A 9,142-nucleotide genomic window follows, 5' to 3' on the forward strand; every position below is an offset into this window, starting at 1 on the left:
AAATGTTTCTAGTGGAAGTAGGAGGAAATGGACAGCACATAGGATGACACATGATTGGAGACCCTCATGGGTTCCCTTTCTTCATGTACCTGATTATGTTCCCCTTTCACACTATCTTAATCTACCACTATGCAGCAAACTAGAAATTAGATCCAAATGCAAATGATCCAGTCTCTTGTGTGGAGAAGAAACAAGAGGTGTGTGTGCACGGCACTTTAAAGTGGCCTAATGCTTTTGCACCGCTTTAATGGTGTTGGTGTTTGCATGCCTCGGTGGCGTATTGAGCATTAATTCCTCCCACTATAGGAAATTTGGCAGCGTAATGCACCTTAAATGACTTGGGGTGCAGCAAACTAAAACTCCTTGAAGGAGCTAAGGACCACTGGGAAAATATATTGTTTTGGAAACACCATATTTTGCTGTTAGTTTTAAATGAAATCTAGTGGATAGTTTTTGGATTTAAATCTGTATACAGAGCATAATTTTTTTTAAAGTTACAAATATAAAATGAAACTAAACTTTGGTTTCTTAGCCCAGACTACAATAATATCCTGGCATAACTAGGGGTAGTTGAATGGGGCATCAGCCACGGACACTGATTTAGAGGGGGCAAGAGTATGGCAGCCCTTGGGAAACCAACACTGCAGCAGCTCAGTACCACCTCTTTCTGCCCCAGTTCGCCAGGATATCCTCCTTTGCCCAGGGCATGAAAATTCCTAGTTATACCTCTGGTACAGACAATCAACATTGGAAAGTAATAACATTCACTCTTATTGCTCTTACTCTACAGTTCTGAGAATCAGCCAAATAATCCACTATTATCTATAGATCAAGGAGTGAGATTTTGTGATTACTTTTGTTGTTTTGTCCTGACTCTGCCTAGTTGTAAATAATATGTCAGTGCCAATCAAACCACTTAGGGTAGCCTGCATATTCCTGAACTTGTGCAGTTAAACTATTTTGTAGCTATATAAATGAGGTATTTTGAAAACCCTGTGAGAACAATTTCTGCACCGGCTTTGATGTTTTTTCCTGCTTTCATTACTAAATAGAAAATTTGTTTAATGGTATAATGTTGTGGTTATTAATGTAAATTACTTTGTATATTCTGTTTTGACAGGCCAGTGATGAAATCAGCTGATGAAAAAAGCTCTGTAGATTAATCTTGATGAAAATCATTAAGGATAAAAATGATCTGGGTGATTCTAATGGCTTTGTGCAACTCTTATCTTTATTTTAAAAATATCTATTAAGCAGAAAATCTTACCCTGGCTCAAAAGTTTTTCCTTTCTATTGCTCCATTAAATGATGTACTTATTTATGAAGAAGGACATTTCTGTTTTATTCATTGAGCTGAATGAATTCTGTGTGTGCAATCAGAAATGATAGGAAGACTAGACAGCTGGAAGAAGACTAACTCAGAGCAGTAACTTTAAATGGGTACTTGGCTGGATAGCCCTAACATGACAACTTAGTCATTCTCTAAGAAACAGTCCTAGATACTTAGATAAAAAAAACAGTCATTCTCTAAAAAACAGTCCTAGATATTTTTGGTAGCAGGCAAAAGATAACCCAACCTATATATTTACATTTTACGGTAAATAATGTAGATATTTTCTGTTGTACACATTTTCTGGTTAAGAGAGATTCATTTACTAGAGAATATTGCTTGTGTAGTGTCCCTGGATTCTTGGTACATTTATTTTATTTTCTGACTCTAATTAGAAATCTGGCTTTATAAAAAAAAAAAAAAAGAAAACCACCTGAAGCATATTTATTTTCATAAGCTGTTGTAGATTTTACAGACAACTTAAATAAATGTAGCTTAATCAAGAAATTAATTATTGGATGCTCAGAAATATATTCTAAACTATATTTACCCATTTAGGCTGTTCTATGCAACATTTATTCATTGGTAGCTTAATTGAAGCTGATGAAAATGCTCGTATGAGTAAGATTTACATTTTTTAGCCTCTTTTTGTAATTATATTTATTTTAAAGATATATGCAGACCATTAAAATTGCTATATTTCTCTATTAAACATCTTTTTTTATATTGTAGGCATTGCTTGAAGTTCAAGAAATGTTAACAAATCAAATTATATACTTCATTTTCAATCTGGGATTTTCAGGAAGTTCTATCACACAGGTAAGATTATCATCATTACCTTTCAGTCCAGATTACTCATGCACAATGTTTGCTTTCAATATCTAGGATATACATGAGTATTCATCCACTAAAGCAAGAATGATCACACAAGTACATGTGATCTTCAAGTAGTGCTATGATTTCCTGAATAATTCATACCGGCTCTTTAATTGGTGGCTTCATTTAAGGATTTTCTCTCAGTGACAATATATTAATGCTTTCTGAAATTGAATTTAAAAAAATATATATTTTAGAAAGCAACAGCTTCTAAATATTGTATGACAGCCTCGGAGAAAATTCTATAGTGTTCACATCCATTACACCAAAAAAGTCCAGAAATAGATATTTAAAATTATTTTACATCTGATTTGAACTTGAATCATAGCACCAATCAGCCTTTGAATGAATTAGGATCTGGCCCACTATGTAGCAGTTGCCAAAAAATGATGGTAAAGTATTAGGCAACAAATATTACTCATGAAAAAAAAATAGAATACCTGTGGCAAGTAACAGTTTTTCCTATATACAATATATACATTTTGAACATTAGCTTCTTAATTCAAATAAATCTTCCAGGTTCCTTGATTCTGTGTACCTCTAATCTGACAGTAGGTCCGAACTGTGACCAGAAATTTTGTATGGGTCAGTGAAAAGATAAGGTGTCACCCCTACTACAAAGGCCAACTATAACTGTATCCCTTACATTCAGAAGATTATTAATATTATAAATTAAAACATTCTTAGGCCCATTTTACAGAAATGGAATACTAAAACTCATGAAAGATTAGCATTATTCAGCATGGTGTTTTTTGAGTAGGTTAGGTACATCTGAAGATCTGAAATTGCTGTCTCTTACATGGTGACCAAGCTAAACTTTTTGTCCAGTTTGCCCAAGATGATACCATCAAATATGATAGTTTGTAGATATAGCTGGTTAAAAAATGTTGTAAGCAATTGGAATGTATGTTAACATATTCCTATTTTTCTAGATGTTCTGTTTTCAAACCTCCTTGACATATCTTTCCTTGGTCTGGGAGACTTTGTTCATTTCTATTGGCCTAATTATTTTAAAATCTTTAACTAGATATATAAATGTATTTCCTTCTGAGCCATATGGCTGCAAAATTAAGTTTCATAGTTTCATAGCTGTTAGGGTCGGAAGGGACCTAAGCAGATCATCTAGTCTGACTCCTTGTCATGGGCAGGAAAGGATGCTGGGGTCAAATGACCCCAGCTAGGTGTCTGTCTAGCCTCCTTTTGAAGACCCCCAAGGTAGGGGCGAGCGCCACTTCCCTTGGAAGTTGGTGCCAGCTCCTAGCCACCCTGACAGTGAAGTAGTGCCTCCTGACGTCTAGCCTGAATCTATTCTTTCAACTTATGGCCCTTGTTCCTTGTTACCCCCGGTAGTGCTCGGGGGAACAGGGACTCTCCCATTGCCTGCTGGTCCCTCTTGGTAAGTTTATACATGGCTACCAGATCCCCTCTCAGCCTTCTTTTGTGGAGGCTGAACAGGTTCAGGTCCTGTAGCCTCTCCTCGTAGGGCCTGCCCTGCTGTCCCCTAATCATGCGAGTGGCCCTCCTCTGGACCCTCTCGATGCTGTCCACATCTCTCCTGAAGTGCAGAGCCCAGAACTGGATCCAGTACTCCAACTGTGGCCTGACCAATATTGCATAGAGGGGGAGGATCACCTCCTTGGACATGCTCGTGATGCATCTATGGATGCATGACAAAGTGTGGTTAGCCTTCCTGACTGCGTCCCCATATTGGCAGCCCTTGTTCATCTTGAAATCAATAGTGATTCCAAGATCCTTCTCTGCCTCTGTGCTGATGAGAAGGGAGTTCTCCAGCCTGTAGGTATGCTGCTGGTTCTTCCATCCTAGGTGCAACACCTTGCACTTCTCCATATTGAAACCCATCCTATTCTCATCCGCCCACCTCTGTAACCTGTCGAAATCTAGTTGTAGCCTGTCCCTCCCTTCTAGCATGCCCACTTCTCCCCACATCTTAGTGTCATCTGCAAAATTGAACACAGTGCTTTTCACCCCCTCATCCAAATCGCCGATGAAGATATTGAACACTGTGGGCCTGAGTACCGAGACCTGGGGAACCCCACTGCCCACATCGCTCTAGGTCAAAAATGACTTGTCCACCACCACTCTCTGGGTGCAGCCCTCCAGCCAATTTGTGACCTATTTGACTGTGTAGGCATCGACACCACAGACGCCTATTTTTTTTAATAAGGATGGGGTGAGAGAGAGTGTCAAAGGCCTTCCAGGAAGGAAATTCCAGGAAGACTATGTCTACCACAGCACCTGCATCCAAGGCTTTTGTGACCTGGTCATAGAAGGCCACCAGGCTGGTCTGACAGGACCTACCCCTAATGAACCAATGTCAATTGTCCTTAAGCATAAACTCCCCTGCTGGCCCCTTGCAGATGTGCTCCTGGATAATTTTCTCAAAGAGCTTCCCCGGGACCGAGGTAAGACTAACAGTTTCCTGGATCCTCTTTCCTCCCTTTTTTGAAAATGGGGACCACATTGGCCCTTTTCCAGTCATCAGGCACCTCACCAGAGCACCACAAGTGCTCATAAAGTTGTGCCAGGGGTCCTGCAATGACCTCTGTCAGTTCCCTAAGCACTCTGGGGTGGAGATCATCAGGACCTGCTGATTTGAACACATCTAGTCCCTCCAGAAGTTCCCTGACTAGGTCCTCACTGACCCTGGGCCTGGCTGCACCTCCTCTGGGTCGTCCGGTATCTCAGTGGGGGGTGGGGGATGTCCCTGTCCCTGCTCAGAAAAATGGAAGCAAAGAATCTGTTACAGAGATTAGCTTTGTCATCTGGTGCTACCACCAGATTATATAAATGTATTTCCTTCTGAGCCATATGGCTACAAAATTAACCACCAGATTACCAAGCGTGTCCTGCAGAGGTCCCACATTATTTGGTACCTTCGTTTTACCCTCTATGTATTTAAAAAAGGACTTCTTGTTATCTTTGATCTGGGTCTCTAGTCCCAGGTCCATCTCTGCCTTAGCCTTTCTAATAGCCCCCCTACAATCTCGAGCCAAGGAGATATAATCCTCCTAGGTGATGGCCCCTCCCTTCCATTGGGGGTACACCACCTTTTTGGCTTTGAAGTGTTCGTGGATGCTTTTGGTGAGCCATGGGGGCTTTTGAGCACTCTTGCCCCCTTTAATCCGCATGGAGATTGTCACCCTTTTGGCTTGGAGGATCGTCTCCTTAAGGAACGATCACTCTTCTTGGACTCCCAACTCCTCTGCCCTCCGGGACTTCAGGAGGGTGGATTTCAATGAAGTAAGGAGACTAGTCAGGGAGGCACTGAAGTCCAGGGCTGCTGCCTTGCTGCAGGCCTTTGACAACCTGCACTGGATGGTAAATTTCAGTAGGTGATGGTCACTATTGCCCAGGTGGTCAAACACCCACAGTCCCCTGACCAGGTCATTGCCTGTGGCCAGGACCAGGTCCAGCAAGGTATTTCCCCTGGTGGGAATATGCACCTCCTGGGTTAGGTAGAGGTTCTGTAACTCAGCTAGGAACCTACATGAGTGGTCAGACCTGGCTGACTGCTCTTTCCAGCAGATGTCTGGGTAGTTTAGGTCACCCATGATGACCACCAATGTTCCCTCTAAGGAGCAGTGGTCTATGAGCATGCTGCCTTGGTTCGTGAGTGCGCTGTCTCAGTCTCTGAGCACACTGCCTCCATCCAGCATGGCACACTTACTGAAGGGGGATGAGGGCTGGAGGCCAGGGGCTGGAGGCTGGAACTGGGGTCTGAGGCCAGATGCTGGAGGCTGGGGCCAGAGCCTGAAGCCAGGGGCCAGGGGCTGGAGCTGGGGGCTGGTGGCTGGGGCCAAGGTCCAGGGGCTGGAGCCAGGGGCCAGAGGCCAGGTGCTGGATCTGGGAGCCAGGGGCCAGGGGCTGAAGTTGGAGGCTGAGGCTGGAGCTGGGAGCCAGGGCCAGTGTCCAGAGGCCAGGGGCTGGAGCTGGGAGCCAGGGGGCAGGGGCTGGGGGCCAGAGGCTGTAGCCAGGAGCCAGGGGCTGTACTAAGCTGTACTACAGCTCATCAAACAAGCTGGGGGCCAGAGGCTGGAGCCAGGAGCCAGGGGCCAGAGGCCAGGGGCTGAAGAGAGAGGCCAGTGGCTGCAGGCTGGGGCCAGGGGCTGGAGCCTGGGGCCAGGGGCTGGAGCTGGGAGCCAGGGGCCAGGTGCTAGAAGCTAGGGCTGGGGGCCAGGGGCTGGAGCCCGGCTCCAGGAAAGTGCTCCACTCCCCACATCAGGGCCGGGGAGTGGAGCACATCCCTGGAGCCAGTGGAGTCCACACCAGCCACCCGCCCCAGCCTCCACCCCTGCCTTGCCTCACCTCGGGGAGGAGCCACTGCCTGCCCCAGTGATGCTCCTCTGTGTTTAACTGTGCAATCAAAATTGCAGTTAATTGCAACTATTTTTTAAAAATCTCATAATTAATTGCAATTCAGTTTTTTAATTGTTTGTCAAACCTAATATAAATATCTCATCCATTTTAAAACATTGCTTAGTATCTGGCTATATAATCACCTGACAGTTGAATGAATCACCAGAGGAATGAAGGGAGGAATGACTGAAACCTTGATTGTGTACTTGGGTAGATACATATTGCACCATACCATTATTTAGTTTCTTTGAATTTATTCTTTCCTACTTTGAGACGCATTCTTTTTGCACAAGGATAACTAGTACATTTCTTTTTAGCTTTCCTTACTTATAAGATGCCCTGGCTCCTGTACCTATAATTATTTAATTTCTATCTCTGGATCTCTTTTATTTCAGCTACTGCATGACCGTAGCTCATTACAGATGTGGTTGTAATAGAAAAGGTCCAGAGATGGAAAATAAAATTATTTTTCACATGTGAGGATTAAAACTGAATTCTGTTTTCAAGGTGAGTGGGCACTGCTAATTTATGCTATGTTTATTGGCACAAAGAAACCTATCATCAGCCTGCTTCCCTACTATTTGTCACAACCCAAAGTTGTGGTTTTTTGTTTGTGTGTGCTTCGGCACCGCTAAATTATGTCCCCGCCAAATTGCAGCTCCTTTGCATGGTGGAGTTTTCTTTTGCACTAGGAGAACCCGCGTGCAAAAGAGTATTTCCCGCCAGTTTGTAGCCTTCTTTGCATGGTGCATTTCTTTTGCATCATGGTGATGCACGGTGCAAAGGAGTTCCCGCCATTTGTATTTAGATTCGCGCCACATTATTGGCCGATCCTAAATTATGCACACGTGGCGGCTAGCGATTGGCTTGCTAGCCGTATAAAGAGCTTGGGAGGTTTCCGCCCAAGTTGGAGAAAGAGAGAGAGAAAGCAATTGGGGTTTGGGAGAAAGAGCGTGAAGATTTCTAAGCGCTGCTAATCCCTTCGAACCCAGCTTTTTCTTCTCTTTAAGAGGGCAAGAGAGGGCCGACTTACCGAACCCACGGAGTCTTAACAACTCCGGGGGATCTATTTACCGAACCCATGGAGCTTCAACCACTCCGGGGGCCAAACGGCCTCTAGCCTCTCCCCGTCGCCGAGCGCAATCCTAAGACATATCCCTTTCTTTTGAAACTACCGAACCCGCGGAGCTTCAACCACTCCGGGGCCAATTGTCGGAGTCCTCTAGCGAGGACTTAAGCGGAGCTGAGCCTGGAAAACTGTCCAGCCTACACCATGACCATCTTTGGTGTAAGTAAACAATCTTTAAATCTACCATTACGAGTCCGTGCCTAATTCTAGCGTGTCGCCCGTTCTCTCCGACCCCGCATGCCCGGGCTGCTGGCCACAGCCCGCGCAGAGCACAAAAAAGGGCCCGGCTCACACCCGGCCCGCACATGGCGACGAGGATGGGAGACGGCCCGCACACTATTGAGCAAGTTACCTTGCTGCACTTTCAATAATAATGTCTAGATGTTTTTCATGAGTTTTTCAACAATTCATATTATAATCACATATATGAAAAGTTCAAATTATTTTTTCCTATATGAATTACTTTGCTTGTATCTTTATTTCATTAAATCTGCTGTACTTTTATCCAGTTTGACATTTTTATGATTTTTTTCAACTGTTCATAGTCTTTAAGCTCTTGTTATGGAATGCATAAAATAATGTCACCAGCACATTTAATTACCTCATTATTTAGCTATCCTTCAGATTATTCATAGACATATTGAAAATCATATCGTTCACTGCGCTAGTCTCTGGAGTAATTCACAGGTGATACCATTTTTCAAGATGGGAATACTTTTATTCCTTCTTCCAGATGCTTGTGTAGGACTCCAACTGGTTTTCAACACTTGATAGGACTGACTTCCTTCTTTTTTTAATATAGTCTAATGCTAAGAGAAGAGATGGCAGTCTCAGCCATGTTTTGGCTGAATCCAGTGGTGTCTCCCAGGGATCAGTGCTTGAATATATTCATCAATGACTTGGATAAGGGGGTGGAAAGCTCAGTTATTAAATTCACAGATGATACTATGCTGTGGGGAATCAGGGGCACACTGGAGGATAGGGTCAGGATCCAGGATGATTTTGACAGGTGAAATGGAGTCAGGTGAGGTTTAACAGGGATAAGTGCAAAGTCCTTCATCTGGGTAGGAAAAACCCTCACCACAACTACATGATGCGTGGTGACCCACTGGCTGGCACACCATCTGAGTGAGACCAGTTTACCAGAAGATGAATATGAGCCAGTAGTGTGATGAGGTCACCAGGAAAGCAAATAGAATTCTGGCATGCATCAGCTGCTGTGTGACCAATAGAGCCAGGGAAGTGCTCCTCCCTCTCTCTTCACCACTAGTAAGGCCTCAGCTGGAGTACTGTGTCCAGTTCTGGGCACCACACTTCAAAAAAACATGGATAAGCTTGAGAGAGTACAAAGAGTTACCCTCATGGTCAAGGGCATGGAGGATAGGTCCTACAAGGAGAGCCTTGGGGAATTGGGCCTGTTCAGTCTGAGT

The 9,142-nt window shown here is 44.0% G+C and overlaps 1 pseudogene; it reads left to right on the forward strand.

The window, feature by feature from the left end:
- Positions 1-2,149, forward strand: part of LOC112551076 — an 81,349-nt pseudogene extending 79,200 nt beyond the window's left edge.
- Positions 2,150-9,142: the final 6,993 nt, after the last annotated feature.

The sequence above is a fragment of the Alligator sinensis genome, unplaced genomic scaffold (genome assembly GCF_000455745.1).
Source record: "Alligator sinensis unplaced genomic scaffold, ASM45574v1 scaffold751_1, whole genome shotgun sequence".
Lineage (NCBI taxonomy): Eukaryota > Metazoa > Chordata > Crocodylia > Alligatoridae > Alligator > Alligator sinensis.